Source organism: Anolis carolinensis, chromosome 2 (genome assembly GCF_035594765.1).
Source record: "Anolis carolinensis isolate JA03-04 chromosome 2, rAnoCar3.1.pri, whole genome shotgun sequence".
Taxonomy (NCBI): Eukaryota; Metazoa; Chordata; class Lepidosauria; order Squamata; family Dactyloidae; genus Anolis; species Anolis carolinensis.
In genome coordinates, this window is record NC_085842.1 from 252,970,776 (window position 1) to 252,982,183 (window position 11,408).

General features: G+C 40.8%; 1 protein-coding gene across 3 annotated transcripts in view; it reads right to left on the reverse strand.

Annotated features, from left to right (window-relative positions):
- fancc (FA complementation group C) overlaps positions 1-10,589 on the reverse strand; it is an 83,713-nt gene extending 73,124 nt beyond the window's left edge. For 2 of the 3 annotated variants that reach the window (XM_008103220.3, XM_062972079.1), the window contains exon 1: positions 10,445-10,585. The gene's annotated coding sequence lies outside the window, so the exon portion shown is untranslated. Of the gene's footprint in view, positions 1-10,444 lie in introns of all 3 variants that reach the window. The other variant, XM_003216508.4, reaches the window with a different exon arrangement.
- Positions 10,590-11,408: the final 819 nt, after the last annotated feature.

The following is an 11,408-nucleotide window of genomic DNA, read 5'->3' on the forward strand; positions in this document are numbered from 1 at the left end:
CTGGACGTGGCTGAATACTGGTGGAAGCGGGAGGTTTCACTCCGGCTCTTCCACTCTGGCCACGGAGCCACTGTTTTTTGTTGGCAAGCAGAACTTCGGCCCGTAGACAATGACTGATAAGTCTCTCAAGAGAATTTGGAGGGTCCACCTTAGAGATTTCTTCCTGCATCTCGATGTTGAGACCCTCACGAAACTGTCCTCTGAGGGCTATATCGTTCCAGCCGGTGTTCTGAGCCAACACCCGGAACTCAGCTATGTACTGGGACAACGGCCTGTCCCCCTGGAAAAGACGCCGGAGTTTATGGCCGGCCGCCTCCTCGTTGTCCTCGATCCCCCATGTCGCTTTAAGGTGATTCAGGAAGTTTTGCGCGGAACTTAGGTGCATGGAATTCGCATCAAATAGCGCTGTCGCCCAATTGGCCGCAGGCCATTCTAGGAGACTGTAAATCCATGCCACCTTGACTTCTTCTTGGGGAAACTCGGCTTGGCGGGCTTCAATGTACGCCTGGCACTGGCGACGGAAAACATGAACCTTGGAGGCTTCTCCAGAAAATTTGGTTGGAAGCGCTAGGGCAGGGAGCCGGACACCTCGTTCCTTCAAGCCCCGTATTTCTCCCTCCTGCGTACGGAGTGTATCACGGATTCTGTCGAATTCATCCTTGGAAATGGTGTAGCTGAGTGGTTGGGCTTCCGCCCCGGTTCCTATAGACATCCTGGCCTAAGGTTAATTGGTGCTTAGGGTGGCGGAGTCAAACTGTCAGGACCCAGGCTACAGAGCACCAATAACCATGCGCAGAGGCCAGATTCTATCTAATATCTTTATTAAGGAAATATATAAAGTCAATAAAAACAGGTGAAGAATATAGTTCAGAAGTAGACCTTTCAGGAAAGGTCAAATATAGTCCAGGAAAATAATGTCCAATATGTGATATTAGAGTCCAAAGTTATAATCCAATAACCGAAACACACACTTTGCCAAGCAAAGTGTGGGGAGAAGACAAGGTCCTTTAGTCCATAGAAACTTGGCAATCAGGCTGGAAGCAAACTTGATACTTGGCTAGAACAAGACTTGAAACAAGGCAACAAGAGCAAAAACAAGGTCCGTGGCAAACGCGGTACAAGGCAGACTTGAACTTGATCCGGGAAACAAGGAACTGGAGTCCACACACGATCTCACTCCTCGAGCTGACGAATTGACTCCGCAAAGTTTCCTTTGCGGCAAAACACCTAAATAGGGTCTCGTTTCCCGCCAGAAGAACACTTTCCCTGGAGAACTAAAAGTGAAACCCAAGCTGTGTCCAGATGCATGACTCCTTAGAATTTCCCAAGGGAAGCAACTTAATCAGCTAATTGTCTGGCAGCAATTCTGGCGCTTCGGCGCTTCGCCTCCCTAGCGCCTCTATCTCTATTATAATTCAAAGTGCTGGTCTTGACCTATAAAGCCCTAAACGGTTCTGGCCCAATCTACTTGTCCAAACGTATCTCCTCCTATGAACCAGTAAGATCACTAAGATCATCTGGAGAGGCCCTGCTCTCGGTCCCACCTGTCTCACAGGCGCGGCTGGTGGGAACGAGGGACAGGGCCTTCTCGGTGGTGGCTCCCCGGCTGTGGTACGCCCTCCCTGGAGATATCCGACAGTCTCCTACCCTGCTGGGATTCAGAAGGGCTGTGAAAACATGGTTATGTGCCCAAGCTTTTGATGAGTAAATGACAAAGTTGACATGGCCTGATTTAAGGATGAAGCATGAGGATCTTGGATGAATGGAATTAATTATATATACGTTTTTAAGGTTTTTATAATGTGTTTTAACATTGTTATTAATAGATCTGTTTATATTGTTTTGTTTTTATGATTGCATTTTGGGCATTAAATTTTGCCAATTTTTGTAAGCCGCCCTGAGTCCCCTCGGGTGAGAAGGGCGGGGTATAAATGTTGTAAATAAATAAATAGAAAACTGAGTAAAAAAATAAAGCCCCCCCAAAAACCCATGTCCTCTTATACATGGGTTTACTATATAGTATAAAATATATACTATATTTTAGCTCCCATCAAAAAAGGAAACCACCCCCTTCTTGGAGTAAAAAAGAAAGAGTTTGGTCCATCCTGGAAGAAAGGCACATCAACCCCTTCTACTCTCTCCACCTTGGTGTCACTTCTGATGTTACAGAATACCAGGGAGGGGAAATGACAGAGCCACTTTCCTCTTTCCATATCCATAATTTGAGGCTCAAAACATTCCCTTGACTAATACATTAAGTCTCCTTAAACAGACACTCCCCAAGTTACAAACAAGATAGATTCTGTAGGTTTGTTCTTAAGCTAAATTTGTTTAATTGGAACAGGAAATTTTTTAAGTGTAACTCCAGTCATATACACACACATGCTTTTGGATAGCATAGGAAAGGGTTAACATCCCTGTGGTTTTTGTTGTTGTTGTTGTTTTGCTGTCTGTGCTCCTGTTCATATTTCCCCTCACTTTCTGTTCCTGTGATAATAGGATTTTAAAAGTTTTGGCTTGTTATGGAAACAAGGATTAGAGATTAAATCAAATGTATTACCAAAAATGATATATCTTTTCCAAAACCTTCCAATAATTAGGAACCAGAAGTTATTCAAAGAATGGAATAAAGATATATCAAAATTCATCTGGAATAATAAGAAACCAAGAATAAATTATACAAATTTGACAGATGCCAAAAATAGAGGGGGTTTAGGTTTACCGAACCTTGCCCTTTACTCAGAAGCCTGCGGATTAGACTGGGTAAGGGATTGGATTAATTTAAGCAATAAGAAAATGTTGACCCTGAAAGGACATGATTTGCGAGCCGGCTGGCATGCGTACCTATGGTACAACAAAGCACCAATCGAAAAAAAATTTGGCAACCATTTTATTCGTTCGGCCTTACTCAAGATCTGGAATAAATATAAACAGAGAATCTATAATAAAACCCCCCTCTGGGTGTCTTCTATGGAGGCACGCCAGAGAAGAGAACTGGGATGGAACACATGGCCTACGTATAGAGATATACTAGAAAAAGAAGGAAGGGAAATAAAATTAAAATCACAGGAAGAATTAAAATTAAAATATGGCAATCTAACCTGGCTCCAGTATTATCAATTAAAAGAAAGCTTCAATAAAGATAAGATTCAGGGATTCGAGGATAACGTAACACCATGGGATGTAATATTAGACAAGGGAAAGAGGAAAATTGCAAAAATATATAAATTTCTATTGGAATGGAGTACTGAGAAGGAACAAATAAAAGAGTGCATGACAAATTGGGCAAGAGATCTAGGAAGAACTATACGATTAGAGGAATGGGAACTTTTATGGGGGAAAAATTAAATTATACATATGCCTATGAATTGAAAGAAAATTGGTGGAAAATGTTCTATAGGTGGCACCTGACCCCAAAAAGGATATCAAAATTTACCAAAGGAAAGACGATTAAATGCTGGAAATGTGGAAGAGGTGAAGGACCATATCTACACATGTGGTGGTCTTGTGAGAAGGTAAAACCGTACTGGAGGGAAATCCACGACAAATGTCAAAAAATTTTAAAGATAAAAATACCACTACTCCCAGAATTCTTTCTATTGGGCATGACGAATAACCAATGGGGAAAGAATGAAGACAAAATCTTAACACACTTAACAACAGCTGCCAGATTAGTTCTTGCAAGATTATGGAAACAGAAATTAATACCCAAAGTGGAAGAATGGATAAAAAGAATATGGGATATAATGAATATGGACTACCTAACGTTCCTGCTATCAACAACACAAAATAAGCCAAAAAAAGGGATAGATTGGACACTGGTAAAGGACTGGATGAAGAAAGAAAAAGTTAGAATATTGTTATAAAGCCCTTAACGCGAAGGAGAAGTGTCAACTGTCGACACACACAAAAAAAGAATGATACCAACAACATAAATAATACAAATAGTTACGACAACTTTATAGAGAAGAATGGAAGTCAAGAATCGACAAGGACCCTGACCCCCCCTACCCTTATTACTCCTTTCCCCCTCACTTTCTACCACTCCCCTCCCTACCCCCCATCCTTTCTTCCCCCCCCATACTTTCCTAACCCATTTTATTGTTATTTTCAAAATTTAATAAAAATTATTTTTAAAAAAAAGAAAGAAAGAAACAAGGATTAGAGATAAAGCTTCATTGGAGAAACTTTTTCCCATGACAACTTTTCAGGGGTTAATTTCTCTTCCGGGAGTAGAATTCTCTCGCTTCCTGTTGTCTCACCCTCCCATTCTTAACTATGAGTCGTTTACAAGTTAGATGTTTGTAACTCGGGGACTACCTATTATCATTCTGAAACTTTTCTAAAAAGCAAACAACACTGGGGCACCAGTACATTGCAGGTTGAGCATTCTGTATTTGGAATTCCAGAATCCAAAATCCTCCAAAATCCAAAATTGTCCAGGTAAGTGGTTGAGATAGTGACACTTTTGCTTTCTGACGGTTGAGTGAACACAAACTTGGTTTCATGCACCAATATATTAGAAATAGTATATAAAATTTCCTTCAGGCTATGTGTATAATATGTATATGAAAGAGAACTGAATTTCATGTTTAGACTAAGGTCCCATCTCCAAGGCATCTTATTATATTTGTATATACAAATACAAATTTTCCAATGTTTTATTTTGAAAATCCAAAATGGTTCTGGTTCCAAGCATTTTGGTTAAGTGATATTCAACCTGTATTTGCAAGTTTCCTGAAAATGATAATTTGAAAAAAAAATTGAATCACTTCTGCATCAAATGCATACCATCCTAGTGAAAACCTATATATATTAATTTGGGAATCAAAATCCAAAACATCATAAATGCATAAACTACTTTGATAAAACAGTTTTGAAGAGTACCCAGAATATTGTGGTAAGAAAATGATTTCAAAGACAAGAGGCTGGCATCCAACATTGTTACAGTACTATGAGAATGTCTATTTTGTTAGTGAAGAGGGAAAAAATATAAAATTAATGCAATTGAGAGATCTACGGTAATGTTTTCTCTCCATTACACAATTGCAATGGGGACTATATATTATGCTGCCCCTTGCACTACAGCTTATATGACATCCAATACAAATCATTAAAAATGCTGTTCTCACTACTAAATCAAACTGAAAGTATGAAGACTGTCCTGGCCCACCTCACAGAGATGCTGAGCATGAAACAACAGAATCATCCTTGTGCTGCCTTAGCACCGTAGGATCAGGTTGCCTGACACATTAGACCTTAACAGAGTTTGTTTGCATAAATTATAAGTGGCAAAGGTCGTGTAACCCATGCCACTGACACTGAAAAATTATTCCCCTTGGTTTATTTTCAGTAAAAATTAAGTTCCCCCCCCCCCCAATTAATACCTACACCACTGCAAGTGTGGACTCTCTTTCCCCCCATATTAACTACAGCCGCTGATTCTGTCTTCTTATTACATTTCACGCTGCTACAAAATTAGCACAGACTGAGGAGTTCGCAATAATTATAGTTCTCCTCAAGTTGCTTCAGCTGCTTTCTGGCAGAGAACAAAATGAAGTCTTGCCTCTCCTGCCTCAGACCCTCCCAGTCGAACGCTTGTTCTTCTATACTTTGAGGAAGTGGGGAACCCCGTGGAGCTGAGGCATGGGGTATTTGTTATATCCTTCAGACTCTATAAGCAGCATTTCTAACATGGAACGGATTAACTTTATTCTGTCAAGTGAGCTCTCTGGATTAGTGTCTGAATTGTAACATTTTAGTCAGTAACTTTTGTTAACAATTTTAAAGCCAGTTCCCTATAGTACACCAAAGAACGACAATGCTTGTATAGAGTGATGCAACTATCTCTACCCTCATACATTAACATACATTAAGAACACCCCAAGTCAGAGAGGAAACATACTAACTTAAATTGGTAATTTAATTTTCAAAACTTGACAGCAAATGTGCACAGGAAGATATTTTCCAGAGTATTGGGTGTGTGTGCCTAATAATGCCTAAGTAAACCACTTCTCTGAGATGTTCCCATTTTTAAAAATGCTTTGTGATACTTATAAAATAGCACAGCATTAAAACAATTGAAATGTAGACTTATATTCATTTAATACCAAATCAGCTTCATGATCTCAAAAATAAAAACAAATAAAGAGAAGCAACTGACTGTATCAAATAGTGGCTTTGTACTAGTGCAAGGTGAGGCATCCAATTGTAACAAAAGCCCCTACTCACTACATCTCCACATCCTCCTCCTCCCCCCGCCCCCCAAGAAAAGGATTCTGCTCACAGATGTGAAGGCCATGCTAAAAAAAATCCAACCCAATATTGGAATAATACAGCCCCCCCCCTTTTTTTAAAGTTTTTTTCCTGGGAAAATATAAATTGTATGCATGTGTTTGTATGGACAATTAAGAAAAAATGATACTATTTTAGAGTTAATGTATTTTTATCTATTTTAGATATAATGTATATTTAAAGATAATGTATCTTTAATGTACTGTATTGGAAAGTTAAGATAGAGACTAGTGGGTTTTAGTGCTATCCTTTCCCCTCTGCCCTTTTACAAAAATAAATGCCAGTCCACAAGAGGGCAAAAAGTATAAATATTTATATTTAGCAAATCTGTTTCCATCCAAAAGATGGCAGTGCCAGATCAATCATCTGTGTATATATTACAAAAACAAACGAGGAAAGAAAGAAAATGCTATGATGGAGAGAACCTCCTCTTACACAAAATAAATTGCAGTTGTACATCTTGATATTCTCTAGATTAAGAACAGTAATGCAAGTGATTATTGATCTTTCAAAATCTTTGTAAATAGGAAAAGTCTAAATTCAAGTTAAAGGTTTGACTGAAAAAGTGATAGTTCACATGACTTCTAGGAAATCACTCTGTCATCCCTCAAATATAAATATAAACAGTTGAAAATTAATAACATTGTAGATAAAATATTGCAGATTAAATCAAATATTTAGTTTCACATCTGCCAAAGATCTGATTCCTAATATCAAAAAATACATGATTCAACAAACAAACAGGCTCAATTTCTGTATCTAGGCATTTCATCATTTTACATGTATAAACCCCTAAAATATAAACAGAAATATCACTAATATTAAGTAATAACCATTTTACAAACAGTTGAATTCAACTGTTGTAATATGTTTCCTTCTCACTGCACCCTTAACAGTGGAATGGAAGATTTTTAGTCTTCTCTTTAAAAAAAAGCTGCTGGTGCCTCAATAAACTACAGTTCCCATGAGTCCATAGCATTAGGTCATGGCTGTTAAAGTGATGTCAAACTGCATGAATTCTACAGTGTACATGTACTTTAAGTGTGACAAAGAGATGCTATCATGTTTCCCTGAAAATAAGAGTGTCTTATATTAATCTTTGCTCCCAAAGATGCACTAGGTCTTATTTTCAGAGGATGTCTTATTTTTCCATGAAGAATTCACATTTATTGTTGAACAAAAAAAATGAACATTTATTATATACTGTACAGTAGTTGTCATCACAAACCAGTATAACCAGACAAACTGTGAATCCTATCAATAATTTCTTGTTACTACCATTATTTCCATGTACAACAATCTATGGTACGTACGTACATTTACTAATCCTGCTTGCTCTGGTGTTCTGTTTGGAGGGCATCCTTCCAGACAAAAACTTTGCAAGGTCTTACTTTTGTAGGAGGCCTTATATTTAGCAGTTCAGTAAAAACTCTACTAGGTCTCATTTTCAGGGGATGTCTTATTTTTGAGGAAACAGGGTAGGTAGTGGCAGCAGAGAATCTGAGGTCCCTTCCACACAGCTGAATAAAATCCCACGTTATCTGCTCTGGACTGGAATATACAGCAGTGTGGACTCAGATAACCCAGTTCAAACAGATATTGTGGGATTTTCTGCCTTGATATTCTAGGTCATATGTGGCTGTGTGGAAGGGCCCTGAGATAAAAGGATTTTTGGTTTTATTGCACAGAAATAAGCCATGGCAAACCACTTCTAAGTAATTTCTATCTCAAAAATCATAGTGTGGTGCAGTAAAAAAATAAAGCAAAAGATATTTCTAGAAGATTAGACTCCCAGGAAGGCATTCAACTAGCTACTGAGCAGAAGACAAATACAAATAGTGCTCAAGAAAAAAGGACTCCTGGGTACAAATGAGCTAATGCAGACAAGAATGGGACACATTATTACAGGGGTCCCCAAACTAAGGCCCGGGGGCCGGATGCGGCCCATCGAAGCCATTTATCCGGCCCCCACGGCACAACGGCAGAAGGGGGTTGGGCTAAATGACCCAAGGGGTCTCTTCTTTTTTTACAATCCTTATTATTAATTATTATTATTATTATTATTATTATTATTATCAACATTGAGGCTGGGTGGCCATCTTTCAGGGGTGCTTTGTTTGTGCTTTTGGTGCACAAAGGCAGAAGGGGATTGGACTAAATGGCCCAAGGGGTCTCTTCCAACCCTCTTTATTATTATTATTATTATTATTATTATTATTATTATTATTATTATTAACATTGAGGCTGGATGGCCCTCTGTCAGGGGTGCTTTGCTTGTGCTTTCGGTGCACAAAGGCAGAAGGGGGTTGGACCCAATGGCCCAAAGCGTCTCTTCCAATCCTCTTTATTATTGTTGTTGTTATTATTAGTACTATTATTACTATAGTCCAGCCCTCCAACGGTCCAAAGGATCGTGAACTGGCCCCCTGTTTAAAAAGTTTGGGGACCCCTGCATTATTACATAGTTATTTGACTCGGAAAGGTCAATATAAGAGGAAACAGGATGACAGTAATAATAAGATGAAAAGTAGCAAAAGTGGGACTTCAGCACTGCCACATTTTGGTATCCATGGGATGAAGGTCCTGGAACCAACCCCCAGTGGATACCAACGATCCCTGTGTACCATCAAGAGCAGTGGTTCTCAACCTGGTGTCCCCAGATGTTTTTGGTCTTCAACTCCCAGAAATCCTAACAGCTGGTAAACTGTCTGGGATTTCTGGAGTTGTAGGCAAAAACATCTGGGGACCCCTGGTTGAGAACCACTGATCAAGAGCAACTTTGCCTTTAAAGCACTAGCCTAATGTACAAAGGGAGCCTCCAGTGGCTCAGTGTGTTAAAGCGCTGAGCTGCTGAACTTGCAGACCGTAAGGTCCCAGGTTCCATCCCGGGAGCGGAGTGAGCACCCGCTGTTAGCTCCAGCTTCTGCCAACCTAGAAGTTCGAAAACATGCAAATGTGAGTAGATCAATAGGTACCGTTCAGGCGGGAAGGTAACGGCGTTCCATGCAGTCATGCCGGCTACATGACCTTGGAGGTGCCTACAGACAACGCCGGCTCTTCGACTTAGAAATGGAGATGGGTGCTTTGAATGCGATTTCCTACTTCTTGGCAGGGGGTTGGACTGGACGGCCCATGAGGTCTCTTCCAACTCTACTATTCTATGATTCTATGATGAGCACCAACCCCCAGAGTCAGTCACGACTGGACTTAACGTCAGGGGAAACCTTTACCTTTTAATGTACAAAGACAACCAGGAATTGCATGCATGCTCCAAGGACTCTATATCCCAGGATCTGATCCCAGGTTATCTGCTTTAAACTGGATTATATGAGGCCCCTTCTACACTGCCATATAAAATCCATAATATCTGTTTTGAACTGGATTATATGACAGTGTAGATTTATATAATCCAGTTCAAATATAGTTTGACGCCTCTTTAATTGCCCTGCCTCAATGCTATGGAATACTGAGAGGTGGTTTGCTGAAGCTCCAGCACTATTTAGCAGAGAATGTTAAAGACCCTGTAAAACTGCAACTCCCAGGATTACATGGTATGGAGTCGAGGTAGTTCAAAGAATTAATGCCAAGCTGCATTAATTCTACAGTGTAGGTGCACCCTTAAACTCTCAAACAGCCATTTCCTCAAAAGGCCCCTTCCACGCAGCTGAATAAAATCCTGCTTTGAACTGGAACATATAACAGTGTGGACTCAGATAACCCAGTTCAAAGCAGACATTGTTTGATTTTTCTACCTTGATATTTTGGGTTATATGACTGTGTGGAATGGCCCAAAAGGATGTGGGTATTTTGCTGTCGAAAACAACTACGCCCCCCGGCCGCCAGTCAACTTTTCCCGCGCTTTATGTTAACTCATTCGGAGGCGACTGGGGCCTTGGCTTTCCTCCTTCGGGTGGGGTGACGCAACAAAGTGGGCGGGGTTTCGCCTATTGGGCGCGCGGCCCTTCGCGCGCATGGGAATCCGTCAGCCGGGCTCACTGTCAATCAAACGAACACTGACTCGCTCTCTGAGGCGCCAACTTCCTGTTTCTAAACCACACGCCAGAGAGAGAACCCTCCAGCTCAAAAAAAAGTAACTTTTCCAAACCGCCCTAGAGACAAAACTGCATAGCCATAAATCCTCATAACTCACCTTCTCCGTCTCCCGCCCAGCTTTTCAAACTTCAGGCGGATTCCCTCATACAGGCGCTTTGGAAGACACATGAATGGCAGCTGGAGTGGCCAATAGGAGACGGGAACGGGGTCAGTGTCCCACCTCTACGGTCCGGCCATCCAATCTAAAGCGTGGAGGGCGGAGTTTCCTCGCCTTGGGATTAACCCTTTGTAATTATAGAACAGGCATGGGCCGACGTGGGCCCTCCTGGTGTTTTGGACTTCAACTCCCAGCATTCCTAGCAGCCTCAGGCCCCTTCCTTTTCCGCTGAGGGGGAAAAGGAAAGGGCCTGAGGCTGCTAGGAATGCTGGGAGTTGAAGTCCAAAACACCAGGAAGGGCCCAAGTTGGGCCAGATCTGCTATAAACACTGTATATATACAGCTTCTATAGGCATGTAGGAGTTCTGAATCCAGAAATGGCCTCAGATTTGCTCCATCCCACACAACTCTGCCTCTCCCAACGCTGTTTGACATTTTTATGTTGTAATAGGTGACATCAGTAATTAAATTACTAATGAAATGTGTATTGTGTTCTTGTGTTTTTTGTTTTCAGCACCCAAAAGTACATTAAAAACATGTGCAATGCTGAGGGAAAAAATTAAGTGTTTTCATGGCAGGTATTTAGCAGCACAAGCACCCTGTCAGAGAAAGTGGACAAGAATAACATCAATTGATTTAAAACATGGAAAAGAACTCTATGGGTATTAGGTTGCTGTGAGTTTTCCTGGCTGTATGGCCATGTTCCAGAAGCATTCTCTCCTGACATTTCGCCCACATCTACGGCAGGCATCCTCAGGACCCATCTAAACAGTACCTTTATCCCAGGAGCTCTTGCAGCTATCAGGAGGGTACAAAAGGCAAAAATGCAAGATTTCCAAGTGTGGGACTATCACGGTTTTTAGCCAGATATCCGGATCTTTGCATGTCTGTATGTCCCTGCAAT